General features: G+C 40.4%; 1 protein-coding gene across 1 annotated transcript in view; it reads right to left on the reverse strand.

Annotated features, from left to right (window-relative positions):
• The window catches only part of LOC145408640 (protein turtle homolog A-like), a gene marked incomplete at its 5' end in the record, with an annotated part of 264170 nt that overhangs the window by 128256 nt on the left and 108168 nt on the right, over nucleotides 1-27746 (reverse strand). The window lies entirely within an intron of this gene.

A 27746-nucleotide genomic window follows, 5' to 3' on the forward strand; every position in this document is an offset into this window, starting at 1 on the left:
TTACACTTACAAGCACTTCTCACCCTACATAAGTCTCAACCAGACAGCCTATGCCACTTGGTAGAGATACATTGCCAGTTTATATATATATATATATATATATATATATATATATATATATATATATATATATATAAAATCATCTCATCAGCCGTTTGAGTATCCACTGCAGGACCAGCCTATCCCGACCGAAGTCGGGACGATACAGCCAATGTATCTCTACCAAGTGGCTTAGGCTGTCTGGTAGAGATTGTATGTAAGGTGAGAACTGCTTGTAAGCGTAATTGTGGTGTTGGAGTTACTTTAGGTGTGTGTGTAGTCTGTGAACCAAGTGTAATCGGCCCGCGCAAGCCGACTGGGTGCAAGCATACTTTACAGTATGCGACACTGGTTCAACCACAGCAGCCCTTGTGTCCGCCAATGCAGTACGTGGCTGGGTGAACACTCCCAAAGTTTATTACCCTGGCGGGGCGCGAACCCTGATTTACCCGTGTACGAAACGCACACTCTACCACTGTACAACAGAGATATATATATATATATATATATATATATATATATATATATATATATATATATATATATATATAGATAGATAGATAGATAGATAGATAGATAGATATTGATATAAATACATATATATGTATATAGATTACACTTGGTTCACAGACTACACACACATCCTAAAGTCACTCCAACACCACAATTACGCTTACAAGCATTTCTCACCCTACAGTGTGACTGGTAAAATATATGGTAGAATACTCATTGATAGGGTTAGGCATATGACAGAGGAGCTAGTTGGAGAAGAACAAGGGGGATTTAGGAAGGGAAAAGGGTGTGTAGATCAGATATTTGTTCTAAGATGTTTAGTGGAGAAGTATCTAGAGAAGGGAAGGAAAGTGTATACTGCCTTCATGGACTTGGAGAAAGCTTATGACAGAATAGATAGGCAAGGTATGTGGAAGGTATTAAGAATATATGGAGTGGAGAGGAAATTGTTGAGTGCTGTGAAGAGTATGTACGAGGGAGCTAGGGCTACGGTGCGAATGGATGGTGAGCTGAGTGAGTTCTTTGATCTCAATGTGGGACTGAAACAGGGTTGTGTGATGTCTCAATGGCTGTTTAATATATACATGGATTGGGTTGTAAAGGAGGTGCAGGGTAGGGCAGTGGATGTAGGGGTGGCTCTAATGAATGAGGGTGAGATTTGGAAGCTTCCGGTGTTGCTGTTTGCTGATGATACAGTGCTGTTGAGTGAAGATGAATGGGAGTTGCAAGGTTTGGTGAATGAATTTGGGACAGTGTGTAGGAGGAGGAATCTGAAAGTTAATGTAAACAAAAGTAAAGGTATGGTGTTTGAGAAGAATGAAGTCACAGAGTGTGCAGTGAGGTTGGATGGTGAGGATATGGAGAATGTGAGTGCATTCAAGTACTTGGGTAGTGTGATGAGTAAGGATGGAACTTTGGGGGATGAAGTGCGTGAAAGGGTACAGCAGGGAAGGAAGGTTGTTGGTACACTGAGAGCAGTGATGAGAAATAGGGAGGTGAGTATGGAAGTTAAGAAGTCACTGCATGATAGTATTGTGATCCCTACCCTGACGTATGGAAGCGAGGCATGGACCTTACAAGAGGGGAACAAGTCAAGAGTGAGAGCAGTGGAAATGACTTACTTGAGAGGAGCATGTGGAGTGACGTGGAGGGACAGGTTGACGAATGAAGAAGTGAAGGAATGATGTGGGGTGGATGTGGATGTGGTTGAGAAGATTAGGAGAAATACACTGAGGTGGTTTGGACATGTGGAGAGAATGGAGAATGAAAGACTGAGTAAGAGGGTGTATGTGGGTGAGGTGGGGGTAGGGAGAGGGAGAGGTTGACCGAGGATGAGGTGGAGGGATGGAGTTGAGAGGTATATGAGGGAGGGGGGGTGAGTTGGGGGGAGGGTAGTCGGATGGTGGGTGACAGAGCGACTTGGAGGCGTTTTGTCTGCGGCTACCCTTTGCGGGATTAGGGCGTCGGGCTATAGAATAGAATAGAATAATATATATATATATATATATATATATATATATATATATATATATATATATATATATATATATATATATATATATATATATATATAGTATGCGACACTGGTTCAACCACAGCACCCCTTATGTCCGCCAAAGCAGTACGTGGCCAGAAGAACGCTCCCAAAGTTTATTATCCTGGTGGGGCGCAAACCCTGGTTCTTCAGTGTACGAAACTCATAATTTACCACTGTACCACAAAGGTCCTACCGGACCCAGGTTCAAATCTCCGCTCGGGCAGGGAACAGTTTAAGGATTTGAATTTCTGAAAAAAAAAGCAGACGTTACTGATCTACCAGTAGACCCGCCGATATGTCGTAAAAATACCCCCGCTAATACCAATACACCAGTCCTGAATGAGAGAGCCCTAGCATGTATTCAATTTGGACGGTGGGTGTTAGCGCCGAAGTGGTGACATGTAGAGGTGTATGGTATGTAGGAAGGACTACTGGGCCTTGAGTGCAGGCTGTGAAGCCTATGCCCAGAGTCGGTCATATAAATAAATAAAGAAATATATATATATATATATATATATATATATATATATATATATATATATATATATATATATATATATATATATATATATATATATATATATATATATATATATTGACGGCATGTTGTGCTTACCTTTCCTTTTTATTTTATCCTTTCTGTTGGCTTCTTATCCTCTCATAAGCTCACTCCTTTACTTCTGTTTTCCTTGTTCTTTTCCTGCTCCTTACTGATTTTTTCTTTTATATTTATGGCGACCATTCTTGCCCCCAGTCCAGTTTCATTTACGCATTATGTATGCTTTCCTCATTCACACTTTCTCAGTTGCTTAGACCTGCCTTCCATGTCGTCTCTCCTATTCCTTCCCATCTGTCATGTTTACTCTTTCACTACGATGGCACTGGTTTGGGTACGAGTACATTCTCGCCACCTTCATACACTTTAACTCAGCTTACGAATGACTTCAGGTATTAAAAGATTATTGAAGGTTATACAAAACTATCAGCCTTTTGTTCTCCCTTCCTTGTGTTCTTTATTGCGCATTACCATATGGTCCTCCTATCTATTACTTTTCAGTCCAACAATCATGCCTGCAAATCAGTTTCATTCATCCTTCCCCTTTGCTTTTCTTCCTACTGTCCCTCTTCTTTGCTCTTTTGTCCCCTCCATCTACATTTCCATGCATCATAATTTATTATTATTATTATTATTATTATTATTTTTTTTTTTTAGTATCAGACATATATACCGCCTATTACAATCACTCATTCTCCCATAGTTTTGTTTCCATGACATCAAGCCATTAGCTATTCTGGTGTTTTTCCTTTCCGACACCACACTATCCCTTATGATACTCGTACTTTGTCGTTATTCTATGTTTTCCATGATTCCACAACCATTTTCGTTTGTTAGCCCTCATTAGCAAGCATAGCATTTATTCCATTTTGCCTCTTATTATATATGTATACGCTTTCTCCCCATCAGTCGTCGTTCTTTTCATCAGATTCACTACTCTAATTATCATCCCATTAACAAGGGGAGGCAATATAGTGTGTGTGTGTGTGTGTGTGTGTGTGTGTGTGTGTGTGTGTGTGTGTGTGTGTGTTGCCAAAATATCTAAAAAAGCTGTGGATGAATTTTCACCAAACCTTCAGGAAATAGCAACTTTGTGGGTGTGCAGAAGAGTATCATTTTTTGTTTTGTAGAGGATTTGCTCAAAGACGACCGAATGCCAGCCACCATATATATTCTTTATATAGATTGGCCTTTTGTGAAACACGATGACTGAATGTCGTAGTTTTCTCCAAATTTAATAACTTGTATCTTAGCCAACAACATATTTTGGCGGACGATTAGCATTCGGCCCCGGAATATTTTTGTTTCATTTTAGAACCATTTTACTTACCCTTGCCCGTTCAACTTTCAGTTAGGCCTTTGTCATAAGCCTAACACCACGCACTCCCTGTCTACTCCTTCAATATCCTCTTCCCTTAGCCACCCTTCTGACATCGCACTCATTTTCTTTCACTCATGCAGTGAAATGCTTTAATCATTGATTTTTATGTACAGTCAAAGACAGAACTATCTTTCCAGTTCCGTTTAAAGAAAATGTACACCTGACGAAATACAGTGAAAACCCTATATAGCACGTGTTTCAAATGTTATATATATATATATATATATATATATATATATATATATATATATATATATATATATATATATATATTCGTTAAACTTTGGGAAGATACTTGTGCCTCTAAGTTTTGTTGAGTCAATGAGCCCCATTAAGACTCATCCATTTTCAGTCTCTCACTGCGTTAAAGTATTTGCTCACACTCACACTTTGTCATCGTTATTTACTCAGCAGCCGTTACATACGCTGCCTGTCACGTAACCTACGTCTCTCACCCATTTCCTTCCATATATATTTACTAACATACTGTCTTTTGGACACTCACATGCCTGTCATCCATTTAATAATATTCATACGATCTAGAATTCAGTCATACACTATTGCACCAGTCCTAAGTGTGACAACCCTAGTATGTATAATGAATGAAAGGAAAATTTTAGTTCCTATGTAGTAACATGTGAAGGAGTCTGATGCCATGTTCTGCCAGCAGGAAGACTTCTCAGACTCTGGAACAAACCTAGTGGTATTGCATTAACACACACACACACACACACACACACACACACACACCTGGTGGAGCGGTCGAGAGAGCACTTGGCCTCCAATCCAAGTAATCCGAGTTCAGTCCCCGCTTTGATCCGCTACTGGTGTGGGGGAGGCCCTGCCAGATGTAGTTCAAAGCGCAGGTTGGTGAAAGACCCGCAAGAGTTTGCAACTCGGCGGAGTAATGAATAATTACTAATGATAAGGAGGTCTGTCCCCTTGTGCCAACGCCTCACTCCAGTCTCGGTGAGGCTTGGTAGTGTTTCTGCGCTCCTCAGGAGCAGCCAGGGTCAGCCTGTTAGGATACGAGATTAAGACCCTTGTATTTCAGCCACTGGCTGGAAGGAAGGAATAAACCAAACTATATTATTATTATTATTTTTATTATTATTATTATTATTATTATTATTATTATCATTTTTAGTATTATTATTTTAATTATTATTATTATTATTATTATCCATCCATCCATCATCCAATCCTACATTGCCCCATGAGAAGCGTAGGAGCCCTGGGCTAGGCAAATGGTCCTGACATTTAAGATGACAGTGACCAGCCTCACTCATCCCTGAGTGGCATTACATGAGCAATCAACCCAACCATCCCTTGGATATAAACCTTCACCGGCTCAATCCGATTGGAGCGCAATAATTACCCACTAAACCACCAGGCGCCAAAATTTGGTTATAAGGTTACCACCCAGCGTAGTAAATGGTTTCTTGGTGTACAGGAAACCATTTGGCTTGTCACTCAGTGTAGAGTCACCCACAGGCAGAAGGAAGAGGAAAGAGTGAAGGAAAGAAAGGCATAAGAGGGAGTGTAAAGTCACCCGTAGGCAGAAGGACGCGGGAAGAATGAAGGAAAGAAAGACAGAAGAGGATGGAAGGAATGAATGATGGAGGAGAGGACAGGGCAGACACCCGATAGCAGCACTACATTGAGTGAGTGGATGGTGAGCGCCCCCACCTACCACAAATTGTTATTATTATTATTATTATTATTATTATTATTATTATTATTATTATTATTACAGTTGTTGTTGTTGTTGTTATAATTAATATTATTACACACACACACACACACACACACACACACACACACACACACACACACACACACTAACACATTCCTTGCTTCAGCACCTCAGTAATCATCATCATCATCACCATCATCCTTCATCTAAAACATCATCATAATCCTCTTTCCCACTGACACAGGGTGGAAGGCATCCGGAAACAGGAACAGGAAAGTACAATAGTAGGAGACCTATCAACACAGTTCTCCATAAAAGTGCGCTAAACATCCAACCAGTTATTATTCAAGTCCCTTGAGTGCTTGTCTCCACCTCACAGCGCCAGACTATCAATACAGATTTGTGCCACAGAATGCCATAAAAATACAAATGAGGTGGCCACTTCAGTTCGGCCACTTCCATCTTTAGTTTTTACTTACTACTACCAACTGACTCTATAATGCATAGGAAAGGTCTCGCTTGTTTTACGGGTTCAGTAAGGCAATATTTAACTTCGCCAATTCCTAAAGTCTTTCCGAAGCTCAAGAAATTTAATCTGGAAGTTGTAAAAATAAACCACTCTCTCTTGAGGGCTGAGCTGTAGCAAGAGGTTAACACTAATTCTGATGTTACACACGGAGTGATATGGAAAGGGTGTACAGACGTAGTACTGTTTCACTCTGCCACTGAAGTACGGCAAGTACGAGTAGGCTGCAAGAGGGCGAAAACCTCTACCTGGTTAAAGTGAATGAACTAAAGAAACTATCAGCCGGATTCAAGGGATTACGCCAGACAACCTATCCTGCCGTCCACCTTTTTCCCAGTCCACACATCTTACCCACCTGACGTCTTCCTCTCGTAAAAGACAAGCCTCCTTTCAGCCTCCCACCACTCTCTCTGGTCTCCCCAAACCATCATCCATTCACTAACAGCTCTTCCAGCGCTTCTTTCTCATAGTAGTCCAGCTACCCGCTGTTCAAGCTATTCACTCTCCCAGCAATCCACTCTCCCGGCTATCCACTCTCCCAGCTACACACTCTCCCAGCTATCCACCCTCCCAGCAGCCTACACTTGCAAGTACCCATTCTCCTAGCTACCCACTCTCCTAGCGGTGTACTCCTTCACCTATCTCTTCTCCTACTGCTCCGCTGTGTCAGTACTCCATCAATCTCAGGAATGTACCCTCTCAGACTGCCGGCCTTCCTTCAGAATGCAACGCAATAAAGACCCTGTCAATTGTATGCTTGCAATGTAATGATGTGTGGTGATAATACAGATGTCGTCATCGTCGTCGTTGTTGTTGTAAGGTGGACTGCATGAAGTGGGCCGCTTCAGCCGGACGCTCCCAAAGATCTTTTGATGAGATTACTGTATTTTGAAAGTTTGTCTGAGTTATGAGAGTGAAGGTATGAAGTGTGTTGTTTTGTGAGGGGCTGCATTACAATTAGGACAAAGTGAACTGTTTGTAAGAACTGTATATGGTAAACACACTGAGGTAGAAAACAGAGATGGTCACACTGTAGTTTGGTTAAGTACATTTGTTTCTCTCTGCGATGGACAGTTCCTGTTGGATTATTGTCAGGGAGGATGCTGTTTGAACAGATGTTTAGAGATGCTGTGTTAACTCAACATTATTGTGTTTAATGGAAAGTTAGTGTTGGGTGGAGAAGGAGGGTTGTTCTTGAGGCATTCTGTGTAGCGCAGGAAAGTTGGTCGTTTGTTTAATTCTTGTGATATCATATGGTGCAGCATAATGTTGCAAGGATGGAAGGGATACTGTGCAGAGTACTGAATTTTCTCTCCCATGTTGTCCTTGATTGGAGGAGCTTTTGTATTTTAGTACAGGTTATCTGTATCTTTGGTCTCTGTACATTCCGCTCTTGTTACTAAGCCCTTCATCTCAACGACATTTTATTTTTACCACCTCCAGGCGGTTTTATTCAATTTAGTGAGGTTCTTTGACGTGGAGGGAATAGATTCGGCCTTCAGTAATCCTTCAGTATTGGCAGTCTTTCGCAGTTTCGAAATAACCGTTACGTGGTCTCAAGAAAGGGTATATATTACGTCTATGTTTGTTGCAGTTCAAGTGAGGGCCCTGCTTGTGTTCGTGTAATTTGTTATTTTGCGGTTGAATTATGTGAAGATTGCTTTCAGCGATTTCTTGTTTTGTTGAAGAGTCGTACTTGTGAGTGTTTTAAGTCATCAGATCTACGAAATAATCACTTGTAGTCATTTGTACTGAGGAAAAGTCATGTGTGTATTCAAAGTAAATACATTACCGGTAATTCTAGAATGTATCTTTAAAGGGAATTATTTGATTTAAGGAGGTAACCTGAGATGTGTTTGATATTCATGTTTCCCTGACGTGAAGACAGTGGTAGTTGCTCATGTACTTAAAGTTGCCATTCTGTTTAGTAAAGCATATGTTCTGGCAAGTGTAGGTATTGCTAGTGCTACCCTGCTGCTTGATGAGTCTGAAGTGTTATGAAGCTAATGCTGAGTCTTTAGCACAGAAAGTGGTGTTAGAAAAAGAGCTGAGGTTGGTAGGTCATTGAAGAAAAGGTTCCTATATGAGAGTGAGAGGACTGAGCCTCGTGGGACAGTGTTGGGTATTACTCTAAATCCGTATCTTCGATTTTGGTTTAGTATACCGTACTGTCTGCCTGAGGGTAAGTCGTTTATCAGTTCTATTGATTTTCTTATTTATGTTGAAGACTTTGGTTAACAGGATTCGAAAGCTTTGTTATGTGTATTACTGTCAGTGTGGTTGTAAACAGGGGCTCCATCATGCTGAAGTCGTCTAAGCTGAGTCAGTATGCAAAAGCCGTGCAATGGTTGAGTGCTTAGGTCGAATTCCATGTTGGGAATCATACAGGAATGAGGGTGTATTTTTTTTTTTTTTTTTTGTAAGCCTTTCCATGGATTTGGATAGTGTGTAAAGCAGAGACATGTTGACCAGTAAGATGACTGACTGTCGGATGGTTTGCCTGGCGTTAGTATTGCGATGAAGAATGCCACCTTCCAATTTCAGGGCGCTCGTTACACATAGTGCATAAATGCCCGAAAGATTCTGTCATGGGACGTGTCATAAATTTAGATGCAGATTCTACCTTCCTGACCCCCGTGCAGTCGATAGGCATTAATCCTAAACATCCGACGCTGACACAGGTGTTGCCTCCCATCACACATGAAAAGCTGCGAGGGAGGAGTGAAGAGAAGGAAGAAGCACAGCTAGGACAAAGGGAGGGAAGATACTGGCGAGAGTGTAAGCAGAGATAACAAAGGAAGTTGTAGAGAAAATGACAGATTCAGGGAAGGACAAATGAAGGAAAGTGAGAGGTACAGAGTGTAAGAGGGAAGGGAAGATATAGAAGAGAGCGTAAGAAAAGATAATGAAGGAAGACAAAGAGAGAGAGAGAGAGAGAGAGAGAGAGAGAAGGGAAAATTCACTGGAGATTGTAAGGTATGTTGAGATAAATACAACAAGACACTAGAAGATAGTGAACATTGAAGACAAGATATGCAAGGGGAATAAGTTGACACAAAAAAGAATAAAAGAGAAAACAACTGAGAACGTAAAGGAGAAAGAAATATGTCATTATTCCAAACGAGAGGGGAGGGGAAAATGGCAAGGTAACAAAAAAAATGTGATGCTAAAAAATATATGAGGACTAAATAAGCAACTGGAATATTCAGTTACCCGCAGAGAAGGGGGAACAGAAAAGATAAATAGGTGAAAACGAAAAGAAAAGAGGAAGCGAGTAAGAGAAAGGAAGAAGTGAGGCGATACCAGAGAAGGAGAGATGCAAGACTTGAAGAATACAACAGCGTAAGACATACAAGGCAGGAGAGACAAAGGAGTAGATAGAAAGTAGCAAAATACACGAATAGGAAAAATACAGAAGTAGGAAGGTGGTAAAGTAGGAAATGTGAAACAGTAGGAGAGATGCGAGAATAAGGGATATGATAAGACAGACAACGATAAGAGGGGGAAGTGCCGAACGTAAGAGGACAGAGAGAGGCAGAGGAAGGAGATCAATGGAGGAACAGGGAAGCGGTAAGAGGATTAAGTGAAGAAGGAAGCGAGGGAAGGTAAAGCGAGGAAGTTGGACAAAATCATAAAGGAGGCAGCAGGAATCACACTCTGTATAAAACCAGACATGTACACGGAACAAGGCAGCTGGAAATTACTCGTATACTTCAGGCAAAAATCAACTAAATGGTAAAAAAAGTAAAATAGTTATTGTCCATCCCGCAGAACGGTAGCCAGACGCGCCTGAAGCTTTGGAGCAAGTCTGCGTAATGAATAAGTACGGTATTGACACAGAGGTTTTGTAACTGGTGAAAATGTATATATATATATATATATATATATATACATATATATATATATATTACGTGTCCGACTCGGGGCAAAGGCTTCAGGGCCTATTCCCAAGTCCCAGTAGTCCTCCTTGGGGCCCAGTAGTCCTCCTACATCTCCACATGTCACCACTTCGGTGCTAACACCCACCGTCCATATTGAATACATGCTAGGGCTGTCTCATACAGGACTGGTGTACTGGTATTAGAGGGGGTACTTATATGACATCGGCGGGTCATCTGGTAGATCAGAAAAGCCTGCTTGTTAAGAAATTCAAATCCTTAAACTGTTCCCTGCCCCAGCCAAGATTCGAACCTGGGTCCATTAGGACTGCAAGCCGCCTCTCTACCGATTCTGCCACAGCCTCCCTCAGAATTACAGAATGTTACCGAATGCTACGCTTCCAGCAATATGAATAAACTGTATATACTAGTACATGGCAAGATTTGTAGAAAGATGAGACGAAGGGATCATTATAGATAGATAGACTGATATATATATATATATATATATATATATATATATATATATATATATATATATATATATATATATATATATATATATAAACAGATAGATATATCGTCATCAGCCATTGCAAGTCCATGATTGAACAAAGGCCTCCGCCATCTTTTCCACGGATTCCTTGACTGAGCCAATCTCTGCCACGTTTTGCCTGCAGACATCACTAACTCGTCTCTCCACATCACGTCTGGTCTTTTTCTGTTATGTTTACAATCTCTTGGAGTCCAGTCAGTCAGCCTTTCGCTCTATCAGTTATCCCTTCTTCCTTCTGCATGAGCTGCCCACCTCCATTTCTGTTCTTTTATAGCCCCTATAATGTCTTTGACTTTAGTCTGCTCTCTCACCCAAGTTGACCTTTCCCTGTCTCTGAAAGACATTTCCAACACTGTCCTTTCATTGCTCTTGGAGAACGGATTAGTTGATTTTCCATCGTTTCTGTCAGTTTCCAGATCCCATAATCATACGTCATAGCTGGGATTATACACGTGTTACATTCTTTTCGTTTCATACATATTGGCAAGCTGCATTTCATGATCTCTTTGTGTTTACCGAAGGCATTCCATCTAATTCTTTTTTTTTTTCTTCGCTATCATGGTCTTTCATTAGTTTTAGTATTTGTTCCATACAATTGTAATCCTCGACTTCTTCAAGAAGTTCTTCGTTTATTGTGATGACGCTGTTTGGTGTATTTTGATTAATTATTGCTTTAGTTTTGCTCCGGTAAATTAAAAATTTTTGCAGTACTTGATGCTGTTTCTGAGATTTGGACAATGTCATCTGCGAATCTTAAATGGTTTACCTTTTCTCCGTGTATGCTTACTCCTTTGTTCTCCCAGTCTAGGTTTCTGAAAATCCTTTCCAGGCATGCTGTAAATAATAAAGGTGAAACTGTATCTCCCTGACGCACGCCCTTTTCAGTCAAAATTTTTTCCGAGTCTTAATGCAATTTAACCGTAGCAGTTCCCTCTATGTATGTATTATCGAGCAGTATACAGTGTTCTCACTTACTCCTTGTTCCTGCAGTGAATTTATGAATGTTATTTGTTCCACTGAGTTGAAAGCCCTTTCGTAACCAGCAAAGCCTAAGCACAGTGGTTTATTGTATTCTGTAGTTTTCTTAATTAAATACTTCATTGTGCGTAGACGACCAGTAGCCGAATACCCATTTCGGAATCCTGCCTGCACACGGTTGGTTTTCTTGCAAACTTGTCATTCTGTTCGTAAGGACTTTAGTAGAGAGTTTGTAAGTAACTGGTATTAAGCTAACGGGTCTACAGTTAATAAGATCTTTGGAGTCGCCGCTTTTGTAAAGCACAATAAATATTACATTTCACCATGCTTTGGGAATTTCCTTCTTTATACACCAAGTAAATAAATGGCTGAGCCTGTTTTGTACTCCTACTTCTGCATGCGAATATAAATCTGCTACTATTCCATCTTCTCCTGGGGCCTTCCCTCTTCTCATACTTTTATGAGAAATGTTTACTTCGCCTGGTGTTACCTCAGGTATTTCACTTCTGTCATTTGAAAAGTTAGCTATTGGTACTGTTGTCTTTGATGCATACAGTACTTTGTAATATTCTTCAACGGCCTTCACCATCCTATCTATGCATTTAATGACTTCACCGTTTTTATCTTCGTTGATATAATTTGTTGCTTTCCTGGTGCCATTTTACCTCGGCAGTATTTCAGATTTTTTCCCCATTCTGATGGTTTCTTTGATCTGATCCATGTGTCTTTTTCATTTTTATTATCTTCGTCTCCTGTTGATAAGCTTATTTAATTCCGCTTTTCCAACTTCATCCCTCTCTCTCTCTCTCTCTCTCTCTCTCTCTCTCTCTCTCTCTCTCTCTCTCTTTACCTTCTTTCTTCCTCTTATGAGCTCGAGAGTCATTTTTGAACACTTGTTGGCTTTGGTTGCATTAGCTTTCCCTGCTGCTTTGCTGATTCTCTTGGCACTTTTGTTAGTCTATCATTCAACTCATCATTGTCACATTCAGCATTACTCAGAGCCTGAAATCTGTTCGTTATTTCTAACTGAAAGGCTGCTTTGTTGTTTCTTACTTTCATTGGGCATATCTTTTTATTTTATAGTACTTCTGAAACTGAATCTGGCTGTGTAACCCACCATTCTACAGTCACTTCCTATACTTACTTATCTGATAACTGTGACATTTATGATGATGTTACTCTTATCTACTATTATGAACTTAATTTCATTCTTTGTGCCTCTATTTGGACGTCTCCAGGTCCATTTTCTCCCTGTTCTTTTGTGAAAGAGTGCATTCGTTATTCTCATGTTATACTTTTCAGCAAATTATGCCACCATTTCACCTCTGTCATTCCTCTATCCCACCCCGATTTTTTCCTTACATACTTCACCATTCCTTAACTTGCCAAGTTATTCATTGAAGTCTCCCATGATTAGAGTACATGTGATCCTTTCTTCTTCCATAATCTGAGAGATGTTATCATAGAAAGTTTTTGTTTCTTCATCTGAGCTTTAAGAAGTCGATGCCTATACTTGTATTACTTTCAGAGTGTACCTTTGGCTGGTCTAATTACAATCCATATATATATATATATATATATATACTGTATATATGAGAGTGTGTGTAATTCACCGGGTCGGTCAGGATCACTTTGATGGTCGTGATCGTCAGCTTTTACCCTCCCGGATGGGAGCTGAGAGCTCATATAGTCCGATCTAAGGGCAAGGCTGTGACCTTCACACACGCACACACCCGTCCCCTTGCTCAAGGGGGACAATAACCACCCACTTCGTCAGTGAAACGTTTCGCAACCTGAGCGAGGCGCGAACCCCCGTCCACCAGTTGGCAAGCGAGAGCGTTACCACTGCACCAGCGAGTGTGTGTGTGTGTGTGTGTGTGTGTGTGTGTGTGTGTGTGTGTGTGTGTGTGTTAATACCCATCATTCACGCTTCATGCATGTTAGTGCTGGTTCATTTAGGACTAGTATGATGATACTGGCATGGATTTTAATATATGCCATTGGGTGTTGTGAGAAGTGTTCTCTTCTCCAGTTTGGATTGTACCTCGCGTTCATTCCAACATCAATCCACCACTTGACCACCACTTCACTCACCTCTGGCTGGTCACTGGTTGAGGTACTGTGAATAATAAAAAATCTGAATCGTGCAAGACGATTTGATGCTGCTGAGGAAAACCTTTCTTAGTATGAGCGTCAAAAACCATCTAAGTTAATCATTTCAGTGGCTGAAGAGTAAAAAATTGTTAATTCAGACAATAAACTTTATATATATTGAGTTTGTCTAGAAAAACATTATTGCAATGATCACAACAGGTCTGGATATTTTAATCAGTGTCATAGTTTTTAAGTCTTCTGATATTCAGGTTATTACATGACTAGTTTTTATAGGTTAGTAAAGACAATAGTACAGCTGTTAATGAAGGCATAGGCTATACCTAGCGCCGCCAATTTGAAATGTGTCTCCAGAATTCAATTAAATCGTCTGAAGACAACAAGGAGTAGTAATACAGAAGTAATCTAACTCAGGGATTAATGCAAGGAAAGAAAGAAGGACATTAGGAAGGGAAATCCTACCATAGTACGATATCATATGAAAGAAAGAGGAAAGGAAAATAAACATAGAAGACCTAGAAATATGTGGATCATGTGAAAAAAGGGAGGAAGAAAGAAAGGAAAATAAGAAGAAAAATCCTACAATTAAGAGCCACCACGTGAAACAAAGAAATATGAAAAATATGTAGAGAAATTCTACGGTGATGCGGGAACCTGTGAGGGAAAGAAAGAAGAAAGAAAAAGTAGATAAGTCCTACATAGATGAGGGACCATATAAGGCTTCACGAAAGTAAAACACCATATGAGACTTAGCTAATGTAAAGCACCTCACGTGTGAAGGGAATTACAATGAACCACCATATGGGGATTCTCTAGAATTGGGCGCTTTGCGTGTCAAAAACCGAAGACTGTAACTGACTGACAGGCCGGTCCTTGAGATAATCGCACAATAAAAAATCTGGCAAGAAGGCGAGGAAACATGAACTTAAGAAAGGTAGATCATATAAAAATCACTAAAGAATGATGATATCAGGGGAAAAACTAGAAAATGCCTGAGTGATGGACAGTTTAAATGTTCGAACGTTTGATACTTATAACACCTGACGGTGTTGTGTCAAATAGCTATTTACCTTGCTACTGGGTGCTGAAGATGGACGCCTTCACAAGGTGGCACCAATAAAACCGGATAATGAAGATGAAAGGTCATACAAACGCTCCTCAACTCCCTCCCCATCCCCCGAAGTGAAGACTGTGGACTGCAGGGAAGCGGACTCTTCAGCCTTCTGTCCATCGGATTTACATTTCATAAGAACCTGGGGTCATAACTACTATTGCCTCCTCTCTATTGAATGAGCTCTGTCAGACCCTCGCCACACTGATGTCGTCAGAGTTAGACAAACCGTCATGCATACCGTTCCATCGTGTTTGCCTTGTATGGAGAACACATCGTTTCATCAAGCCGGGTTCAAAGAAGTGCTATTCTCACTGTCATATACAGTATGTCTGCTACGGAAAAACAGCATTCCCAGTAGAACGGGGCGTACTTCTTGCAGCCTTTACCTTTATAGTATGAGTCAGAATGTACTCAAAGTTTTGATATTATAGTTCATAGGCCTTCTCATATAAAAAGAATTTTAAAAGAGGGTTTAACTTAATTCACCCTGACCTAAGACCTTATCAGTTTGGGAACTCTTGCCCCTTTGAATAAGATGATCTTTTCTCTTGCACTACCACCAGACGATAAAATTCATGTTGGGAGATACGTCCGCGCAGAGAAGGCATTCAAAACAATGTATTTTAGTCCATTCAGTACAGTGGCATTTTTCTTAATATTGATTTTTACCTCCCAGACAAATACATTCAGATTTACAGAGACACCTTGTAGTGGAGAAGTTAACATTTAAGTAAAACGTCAGGCATTTCGAGCTATGGAAACACTGGAAACATTCTGGTAAATTTTCCGATGTTTTATGTGACTGAAGTTCAGCCATATATTTTATAGCAGAAGACAGGTAACCTGTTATGTTAGCTTTCCCCTCCTTCTGTCCAGATGAAAGGCATTGCAGAGGCGCCCAAAACGGATTGCTGGTAATCCTCTCAGCCTTCCGTCACTTTTCCTACTTCTCTTTTATACCCTGTCCCTTTCCTACCAATACAGATCTATTCACATCTAACCTAATTTAATTTAACATAACATTCACCATCCATAGCCCCTAATCTAAAATAACCATACCTAGCATGGCGTAACCTAACCTAACCTTCTCTAATGTTATTCCCAATCACCTTCCTCTTCAGATGTGACAGCCTAACGTAACCTTTCCTATCAATAGTTTCAGTTACCCGCCTTCTCTAACTTAATCTAACCCCAACCCAGACTAACCTAACCTTCGTTACTAATAGCCCCAGTTACCCCCCTATTCATACTTAACCTAACCTAATGTCCCTTACCGATACAATCCAATACTCTGTTCACTTTATAATGTAACACTCAAGAACCTCTTCTTCACTTGGTGGATGTCAGTAGCAAGAATAAACTGAAGACTGTTATCGGCGTATAAGAAGGTTTCACTATTTAAGTACGTGATTTTTTTTTAAAGCCAAATACGGTTCCATTTTATTTGCCTGAATACAGTGCCAACAAGTGCAAAAGTACTTGATACGGGAGCTTCAGGGGCATTCAGTTAACACCTTTGCTGTGGTGTGGCGTGGGTTTGGTTTTGTGTGGTGTGGTGTGAAAGGGTGGTATGGTGTGTTGTGTGGGGTGGTGGTCTACTGTAGCTTAGCAAAAGTAGCTAAAGTCTACGGGAGTGAAGCACCTAGCGTCCGAAAATCGTTAGCTAAAAACAAATGGACAAGGGCATTCACTGAGATGCTCCCGTATCTGCAAATCTGTCTATGGTAACTAAAGAGTTCAAGTCAACCGTGGTGGACGAATAAGATGATGCAGTTTGTTGGTTTATGCTTACTGCATCCAGGCCATTTTGACAGCTTGGGAAAGGCCTCGTGTACTGAAGAAGATAAAACAGGATATATTAGACCAGATCACTTAAATGAAGTTTCATTTAAAATAAATAAAACATTTCGGTGGTAGCAAGAAATAGGTACTGTTGTGGCGTTGTCCAGTGACAGCTTTGTAAATTACTGACCGAATAGATGAGAGACTGATTCCACGCTGCGACGGGGAACGAGTTGGTGATCTGAAAGCCTTTAAAGTGATTTTAACGGTACTAGCCCTCAGGTGGTGGTATGTGAGGGTGAGTGATACAATCTGTAGAGCGCAGTAGGACTGCTGGGCTTCAGGGAATGAATTTCTTATCACTGTCGTCGATGTTGGTCAACACTCTTAGGCTCGTATTAATTACACTTACCCGAAAACAATCGTCTGGTCTGAGATGGAATAAAATATCTGGGTTGTCCCGACGACAAGGCAGTAAATAATGAAGAAAACTATTTTTTTTCTTTTCATTAGTTTGTTTTAGACAGTTATCTATACATGAGTAAAAAAAAAAAAACATTTTGGAAAAATGAAGCGGGAGTAGAGAGTGGAGGATCAAAAAAACAAGAAACAAGAGGGCATGAGCAGTGATACCATTGCGCACATGCCATGTGGTAGAACTTGCCCTGAGGCTCAGCACTACACATTTTTTATTGTGGATGTAGGGGGAGCTTTCCTTCAGCCTTCTGGTAATTTTCCCCCTTTTCATTATGGACAAGAAAACAACACCGTAAATCCGATATTCAGTCCTTTTATTGTACTTCGTTTCATTTCTCTCTCTCTCTCTCTCTCTCTCTCTCTCTCACACACACACACACACACACACACACACACACTTTCTGCACACTTTTTACACGATTATGTACCGAACCTGAGCAAAGAACTTGGTTGGCAAGCCTACCCCTCCCCTTCCCCGGTTTTGGAGAGTAATTTGTAAACCCGATGATGAACGCCATGCGAGTATGGTTTTCCACCTCGCAGCTAAATGCACATTGTAAAGTGCCATTGCTGGTTGAGTACATGTACTCGTATTACTCTCTACTATTTAATTAATTACGGTCTCATATTGAGATTTTACGTTCATCTTCTTCCTCATAAATTCAAGAATAAGATAATGAACTTTCAGGTATCATACTTTGATGTTCATAAAGTCTAACGACCGATGCACAACTAGCCAGAATAAGACCACTACCCATTTCATTCAAACATCACATTCTGTAAATGATAAGTCAAAATTTGTATATAAACACCGGTTACTGTAGCTCAGAACATTAGTGTAGGAAGCATACATAATTCATACCTTTGACAGCATTTCACACGGGGACCAAATTCCAGTCACTTCAAGAACATTGTAACCGTTGTGCGCAAGGCACAGCAGTCTCTACGACTAAAGTATTTTACCACTGCAGCACCAAGCGTTTGTACAGACATAATCTGCTTCAAACATAATTATGTGAAGGACTTCAACAGCCTCACTGTTAGTTGATATGCATCCAGTGTCAGATGATGGTGGCGTATGATTTCTAAATGTGATTCAGTATCGATTGGTGTGCATAGTGTGACGTAATGTGCATGGCAGGTAATGTGGATAGTGTCAGGTACTGTGTATGTAGTAGCAAGAAATGGTTATGAGTGTATGTGTGTGTGTGTGTGTGTGTGTGTGTGTGTGTGTGTGTGTGTGTGTGTGTGTGTGTGTGTGTGTGTGTGTAAAGGGTTTTTCACGTCAAGGGATTATGGTATTTCCTGTATACACATGTTAAAAATCAGTCTGAAATCATAACCCCAGATAACCGAATTTGCAAAAATAGCTTTATTGCAATATACTGTCATTTATTAACCATAAACCGGTTATGAACACAAACAAAAGTTCTAGATGTGGGAGCTTCAGGACGCGTCAGTTGATGCCTTTGGTGTTATGTGGTTTGGGAGGAGGATGTGGTGTGGCGTGGTGTGGTGTGGCGTGGTGCGGTGTGGTATTGCTTCTAAAGTCGATAAAGCCTATGGGAGTGAAGCACCTTTTTTTTTTTCTTTTCCAAAACTGTTAGAGACACACGGAAGGTGCCGGTCGTAGAGATGCTTCTGCATATAAACATCAGCCAGTTATTACAGAGTGATAATGGTGAAGGCTTTACCATGATTGTCATCACCGTTCCAACTTTTTTTTTTTTCCACTTAAAGCGATGGAGTGAAATGCAGGATTATCAGTTTCAGCTTATCAGCACAATTTCTGAAGCATATTTTCACACCATGCAGGAGTTTTTATTTTCTCTCTCATCTCAGTCGTGTACACACACACACACACACACACACACACACACACACACACACACACACACACACACACACACACACACACACACACACACACACATTGGCAGAGGAGTCCTAGGGCTATCTTTTATTTTCGTGATTTTCATAATTGCTCCCAAAATTACTTGTAAATCGTAATCAAGGATTCTCGGTTTTAAGTTTTTATATTTTCCTGAGTTCTTCGTCTTTTCCTCTCTCTCTCTCTCTCTCTCTCTCTCTCTCCTTTTGCTGAATATTACACTCTCTTTGTTCTCTGTACCTTTCACTATCTTTGCTGTCTCTCATTTTCTTTCCCGTTCAACATCCTTATTTTTTCCTTTTATCCGTCTATTATATGTTCTCTTTACATTACACTCGTCATGTTGTTTTCTCACAGCTTTTTGTACGGCTGCCGACATTAGTATCGCTCCACTCCTTACCCAAACAGTTATGAAAGTTACTATAAAAATAGCAAGTTGAACTCACTCTTCACTGTCTCTTTATTTACCTAGCAGTAGTAGTAGTAGTAGTAGTAGTAGTTGTTGTTGTAGTAGTAGTAGTAGTAGTAGTAGTTGTTGTTGTTGTTGTTGTTGTTGTTGTAGTAGTAGTAGTAGTAGTAGAAGAAGAAGAAGAAGAAGAAGAAGAAGAAAGCAGTAATGGTAGTATTAGTAGTAGTAGTAGTTACAAACCCAGGCTCATCTGAACGTGAACCTGGTGGACTGCAGGCTGAAACTGACACCCTCTTGCGGCTCACCATCCTCCTTTCGGAAGGCAGAAAGGGAGATGAGGGACGGTTATGTAGCTGAGCAGTGAATCCGTTCTGTCACATCGGTGCCACCACATGAAGGCGCCCCTCTCCAGCCCCACGTGTATAAGCTGGATCAATAATTATGTACAATACGCAGGTGTTATTCTGACCCTCCAACTTTCCCTACATGTATCCATATTGCTCCTCTTACTCTCATACCTCCTCATTCGGCAACATCTCTCTAGTTTTTCATCCTACTAGCAGTCATCTTCGCAATTCTGTTCTCGCGTTCTGCGGTCGTAAACACCTGGGGATCTTGTAACACCTCTTCCATAGCGACTTATTCTGTACCAACATCTCGTTAGCCTTCCCATGTTACTGAGGATAACTACTGTATAATGGATACTAGAAATATACAAGTAACTTTATCAGGTTTAAGGATGCATACTAAATCGCTAAGAATATGTCGCTATCAAGTCTTCTACACTGTCCTGAGTATCATATTTCACCTCGCACTTGTCAGTGACTGAAGGTGTGGTTCATTAACTGGGAAATGATGACAGATCTCTTATTATCGTGCTTCTGTGTCTCTGAATCCTTTATTGTCTATCTGTTAATCAATCTGTCAGTCTGTCTACCTATCGTTCTATCTTTCAGCTGACGATGTCACCCTGTCCTCTCGCCATCAGGTTGCCATCTCACCTACTCACACAAACCCCTTATCATATAACCCACCCATGATTGCGGTAATACGCTAAAATACTTAAAATATGTTTCTATTCCTTTGTCTTCCATCTGCACACACACACACACACACACACACACACACACACACACACACACACACACACACACACACTGTTCTTGCCAGCAGGTCAGTCCACTCTCAGTGTGTCTTCCCCTCACACCCTTTATTACGCTTATTGCACTCCTTGCTCAGCTACTCAACATTTTCTTTCTCTTTATTACCCCCTCCTTTCTCTTTCTGCCCTACAACTCGAAATGTTTTCTCTCTTTACTACTCTCCTACCCTCCTGTTATCCCTTTCCTCACACCGATTCACCTCCTTGTCAGCAGGTTATATCGCTAATACCTTCCTGGGTCATAGATCTTTTTCTAAACCTCTGCTAGATTCCGCTCCTCTTTGAAGCTTATTATCTTATGCGTAAATCATAAACATTTTTAATCTGTTGACATTTAGGAATACATTTAACTTAATATAATCGTCTGGTGTTGGCCTATGGAAAACTCCTAAGCGTACCATTAACAGTGAAGGCATTACTCTAAATAGTCTCTGAGGCCTTTGAATTTGTAGTGCAAACTAAAATACAATACGTAATTGCTACAATCGCGGCAAAAGGGTTATCATGTACTGGATTTTCGTTTCTGGTCATCCACTATACAAACGTCAACTCCCATCATTTCTTCCGTCGTTGTTTTTCTAACCATTATACCTAATTCACATAATCGCTCTCTCTTCTGTTAAACATTTGAGGTTCTATTTTCACCTCTGTCTCTCTCTCTCTCTCTCTCTCTCTCTCTCTGTATGTCCATCTGTCTTTCGTTCTCCTTTTCTTTCTCTCAGTATCGTGTCTTTCCCTGCTGCAAGTTACTAAGACATCGCAGTGAGGGCAAAATACACTTTTTATATATTTTTTAATGAAAGGTCATATGCGTGGCGTGGTGGGGGGTGGGGGAGATTGAGGGGCAGTGGGGGATGGGGGAGTAGTGGAGGGTGAGAGAGATTATGAAAAAGTGGGGGTGATGCATGTTGTAGTTCAGAGCGTTCTTTCAACCTTCGTTGGCAATACTGGCTTTATACTCCGTGTCTTTCGTGGGTTTGACAATTGTACTTTAGTATCCTGTAGCATGTTACTGCTTATGTTACTAAAACAAACAGTCGAATTTAATGGATATAATATAACATGCAAGAAAATATCAAGGTGTTATAAGCACAATTATTCGTCATGAAAGAAGAACTACGAAGTCTTGTATGCCACTTAGTCTACACACCTGTGATGGGCAGTTTGCTGATAATCATTTTCCGAGGTGGTTTTGTGTTAAAATACTCAGGTGGAGGCAGCAACCGAGCCATACGCGCAAAGATTCGAACCCTCAATAGGTGAATGGAAGCTTTTTTCTATCATGCTCCTGCCAGGGAAGTAGATCGGTCTCCTGCCCGTAAGTGAGCTGGACCAAAGTAGCAAAGCCTCGGGCCCCTCTTAGAAACGATAGGGGTAGGCGTGGTATTACTTGTAGTCTGGGGCTCATCTGTCCGTGAACTCCGTGGTATACAGGCCGAACTTACTTGTCTCCTGCAACACACCATCTTTCTGTCGGAGAAAGGAAGGGAAATGATGGACGTGTTTACTCAGCTCCACCTCCCGATCATATCGTTGCCATCGCTTGAAAGCGTCCCCCTCAAGCATCGCCACCTCAGCTAGCAATGCACATATAACTGCCGACACTAATATCCATCCACTCCCTCATGAACAGTTGTGAAATTCAGAACCTAATATTCAGAAATACATGCTATACTCTGGAGGTGGCATCACTGGGTTTCTAAAAGCATTGTTCACTCTCTCGTTATGTATCGTAAGGAAATGGAACAATAGTAGTGGCCACAACTGCGCCTTTGATGGTACTGATGCCAAAAGCAGGCAACACCAACTGCTTCACTCCGGGTACGTGTTTGTATTTTGCTCCTGCTGCCGACAGGCAATTATTATATTTCAGTTTCAGGCAGACTTTCCAAACTGGAGGAGGTGGAAATAACCTTCATTAACACAGAGAGTAATGGAGATCCTTAGAAAAATGAGCAGTATCACCTGGTGTTAGCCTCATAAAAAAAAAAAAAAATCTCACCGTACTGTAAAAAGCTACTGGCGTCAAAATGAGTGTTATTCAATGTCCACAGCTCGCTGGCAATGGTTAGGGGGCAGTCTTTCTCCAGGGAAGACGAAGTGGAGGAATTGGCTCTGATCAACACCGCTGCCTAGCAACCGTTCCAGAAAACTTTCTGAACTAATTACGGTGATTTTTACATAGAACTTTTCAGGGCTACCTACTGAATTTGTCATTGCTGTGTGCCTCTAGGGTTCACATAGTCTCCTGCTATGGGGTGGAACTGCAGTTTTGCTGTGCTTGGTTTTGCAGAGGGTGTCAATACCTCGTTGTCACTTATTGTTACAGCACCAGCAAAAGAACACCTCTGGCTGTACACACTGTGGCATAGTGCAGCGACCCCATGATGGACACCATATACTCGTACACAGATGTGGGGTTTTAATTATACTTTTCTTGTAGTGATTATTAAATGTTCCTTCCATAAGGACACACACACACACACACACACACACACACACACACACACACACACACACATATATATATATATATATATATATATATATATATATATATATATATATATATATATATATATATATATATATATATATATATATATTGATGTATGCTTATATATGTATACAAAAACATTACATAAACATTGAAAAATCTATATACCTGTGCAAAAGTCACATGCTTATTTGAACTTATATCATTATATCTCAAGCCTCATTATCCTCTGAAGTTTTCTTGCCCTGGAGTTTATTGCTGTCAGTTTTCTCATGTTGTGAAAACAACATGGAATATTTAGCTCAGCCCTGGATGTCATATTCCACGCACGTATTGCCTATCATTGACTGATTTCTTTCAACAATAACTTTCTATCGTATTTGTTTCCATCCAAGGTTAATTACTGAATGCCTCAGGCAGCTTTTCACAGTAACAGGTTGGCGTAATCACTAAAAATATATATTTTAGCTGTATTACTTGAGGGGCGAGGTGACCGTACTGAGACTGGTAAGGTGCCTTGCACTGTATCTTGTACCACTTCTGTGATCGCTCTGTTCGGCCTTTATTAATCATGTTCCTCTGAGGGTTGGATCGTTCACTGTCTGGATAGCCAGCAATGTGGAAAAAATGAGGTAGGAAGAGACTGGTGGATTAGGCAGATTATGGTGTGGAACATCAAAAGTGCAGGTCCGTATTATCAGTTCTCGCTAGGGGAAGACAAACTCAACTTGCGGCAACGTTGTTTAAACAATTGCTAGAATTTTAAATTTACCTTTCTATCTCGTTGCTCATTACGTTAAGAACTGTACAGCAGAATACAGCCTAACCATTTCACGGATGTTTTAAAACTGGCCGTCATAAAAAAAGGGTTTATTTACACGCTCGCCCTCTAAGATTATAAATACACTAACAACAGATTCTGCTGGTGAATTGTGTCGTGTGCTGGGTAGTGGGTCTGGTCTGGCTGCTAGTATGTCCAGCTTATGATTTGTGTCATTTTCTTTTTCTTTTTATGCGAAGATGAAGGAACTAAAGGCTAGGAGCCCGCAAAACAGTTCCTTAAAAAAAAAAAAAAAAAAAAATACAAGGGAGAGCCAATTCAAGATCCGGTCTTTTCAAGAAGCCTGGACACACTGCGTTTAAAAGACTGGAGATCATAGAAAGTAGGAAATACAGACAGAGGGAGACAGTTCCAGAGTTGACCTGTTGCATATATGAAGGAATAGGAGTAACGGTTAACTCTTGCATTAGAGAGTTGGACAGAAAAGAGATGAGAGTTTGCTGCTAGACGGGTGCTACGCACCCATCGTAGAGGTGGAGGGATGCAAGCAGACAGTTCAGAGGAGCAGCGACCATGGAAGTAGCGATAGAAAAGAGATAAAGGTTCAATTGTGCAGCTAAGAGACAGAGGTTAAAGGAAGCCTGTAAGAGGAGGAGAGTTAATGAGAAGAAAAGCCTCTGACTCCACCTTGTTGAGAAGAGCTGTACTGTGTGTGGGGAGCAGAGCTGGGAATAGCGCCGCTATTATTTTAATAGCGATTGTGGTAATGCCATTACTTTTTTTTAGCCAGTAGCTGAACTGAGAGCTCCGCTACTTTTTGGCTGTACTCACGCGTTACCGCGCTCCTTGCTACTCACGCGACGAATACAGGTCCGGAGTCGGTGAGTACATACAGATATGCCGACGGTTTGGTTGTATTAATGACGAAAAATAATAATTTCGTCAGTTCTGTCAATTAATGTTTGTTCTACATTACATCAGTAATTTTTTAATTATTATTTATTAGTTATGTGCAATAATCAGACAGGAATTTGCTAGTTAATTATCGATCATTTAAATTAAGTAACTGGCAGCTATTGTATAATAATACTGCTATTGTATAAATAGCCTTTAAAAGAAAGCCCCAGTTCATTTTTATTTTCGTTTTCGTACATATGTTAAATAGGTATCATTGAAAATATAATAAATCTATATAATATGTATCAATGGTAGGCCACATTATTTTACCTTTTATTTACATATGTTACTTTCAGTAGGTATACTAGGTACCAGTGTAAAAGAATATTTGTTACATTATACAGTAAGTAGCTTATTCCTGTACCTTCGGCTCGGAGCTTCGTTAAAGTGACACCGACATATATATATATATATATATATATATATATATATATATATATATATATGATGTTTTTTTTTTTTTCAGTATAAATGTATGCTTACATTACTGGCACACAACATAACCACTCAGACTGACTGATATTATCAAAACAGTATATAGTGTATTGCTATATCACAGATTTTTTTCAACCTTTCCTTCGTCTACATTTTTCTTATCCAAAGTAGCGGGAGCGGGAGCGCCGCTACATTTCGTATCAAGTAGCGAAACCAGAAGACCAATGCACGAAACTTAAGTCAGCCCTAAGACAAGGCAACGGGTCGTCGTGCATGGGCCTTAGAGGCAGCCGTAGGGCCGCCTTTAATATTTCATATAAGGCCAGCCTTAAGGCTGCCATCCGACTGAGTTTTGTGCATCCCACCACAGTAACGCAACTACTTTTTCGAGCTAGTAACGGGAATGAGAGCGCCGCTACTTTTTATTAGTAGCGTTCCCAGCATTGGTGGAGAGCCTCCCCACACATGAGAGTTGTACTCCACACAGGGGCGAATAAAACCCCTGTATAAGGTCAACAACTGTGCACGGGTAACGAAGGTACGGAGTCGGCTTAGCACACCTAATCTCTTGGAAGCAGATCTGACAAGAGATGTAATACGATCCTTCCAAGATAAATCCCGAGTGAATGAAATTCCAGTCATGTTCAAGGATGATGCTGGATTGAACTGGATATTATTAAACTTCAGTGGGTACTCCTGTGGATGTGGCTCCACCTGGCTTTAGATTGCTGAATAGACCGTTGTTCATGTGTGTGTGTGTGTGTGTGTGTGTGTGTGTGTGTGTGTGTGTGTGTGTGTGTGTGTGTGTGTGTGTGTGTGTGTGAACTCATTCAATCGTGCTGCAATGCAATTTTCAGTTAAAATATATTGTGTGGCGGATAAAATGGCGCAGTTATATGTAACTACGTATGGCTGTGTGGTATGCATATGAATGTATAACGTATGTGTAAGCTACAGTACATCTAACCTTTATTTTATTAATTTCGTAGATAGCTTCTTCGACCTGTCAAGGTTTTAATCGAAGAAGAGATTAATGTTTATTATCATAGTAATAAAATTTTTCAGTGTACAGTGATATTCTTTCCACTATTCAGTCTGCGAATAAGACATTCTATTGTCAATTTTATCTTTATTATAGGTGTTAGCAAAATATCTTGCCTATTCACCTACAGTGTATTCTAGTTTATTTCATATGTAAGAGCCACAGATGGCATTCATGTTTGTTCACAACTCTTCCCATGAATATATTGTGTAACTTTTCTTTTTGTCACAAAACCTTTGTATAATTGAACTAGACCTTATTTATCAATGGTGGGGGACACAGCTGTGGTTTTATTAATCTGTCGTCATACAGTTTGTTTGTTTTTCAACATTTTCCCACTGTCCTATGTTATTCTTTCTCTATCCTTTCATAGCTGCAAAACTCTCACACAAGCATGCAGACAAAGTAATCTCATCAAATCCGTAGCATTAGCTCATCGTCTCTGCGACATTTTTTATCTCTTCAACAACTTACCGTACAATCTCTGCAACAATTTATATCTCCACATCAGTGATAATCTTTGATCTTTGGAACAACCTCAAATATCTGCGACACTTTTCAGTCTGCAGCACACTTTATCCCTCAGCATTTCCTATCTCTGCAGCTTTTCACTTTGCTATACTTTTCACCTCTACAACATTTCAGTCTATGACAGTTTTCATTCTGTGCCGCTTTTCATCACTAAAACACTTTTTTATCGTTGAAGAAAGTATTATTCTGCAACACTTCAGGTCTGCAACATATAATCCTGCCACACCATTCACCACCGCAGCAGCTTCAGTCTCTGACACACTATTCATATCAACCAATGTAACATAACCCAGATTTTCGTCCCTCTGTACCTCATTTCACACAGCACAGTGGATGAATAAATCTATGGCTGTACATCCTTCTTTAGCACTTCTTCTTGACCAGCATTATATTCTAGTGTAATCTCATGTCACTACGCAGCATTCAAGATAGGAATCAGTTTTAGGCCAAGTTAAACTGGAGTGAGAATAAAATTTTCCCAACACACCACTGGTTTCGTAAAACATCTCAGCAACTTGCCGTATTTTACCATCGTAGTACAACCTAATACTCGTACTCTGGGCTTCTTTTCTCTAACACCCACATCGCTACCCGAAGCTGTACTTATAAACGTTCATGAGCTTGAGGCAGCTTGCTTACGTTTTCAGCTTCATCCAAACAGCTACCTAATGCATCACAACTAAGTTAGATGGAAAAATAAAAGTAAAAATGCATGAAAAATAAAACGAACTGTGGATATGGTTAATCACTATGCTGACCTATGTATCTTGTATACAGATCCATAACTTCTTGGCGGAGATATCCATCGCTTTACAGCTTATTTCACGAAGGCTGGTGGCACACTATGACAGTGCTACGCTGCACATACTTTCCATAAACTTAGTCGCTACTAGCAC

This window comes from Coenobita brevimanus, chromosome 78 (assembly GCF_032717465.1).
Source record: "Coenobita brevimanus isolate Jiangsu-jjx chromosome 78, ASM3271746v2, whole genome shotgun sequence".
In the NCBI taxonomy this organism is placed as follows: domain Eukaryota; kingdom Metazoa; phylum Arthropoda; class Malacostraca; order Decapoda; family Coenobitidae; genus Coenobita; species Coenobita brevimanus.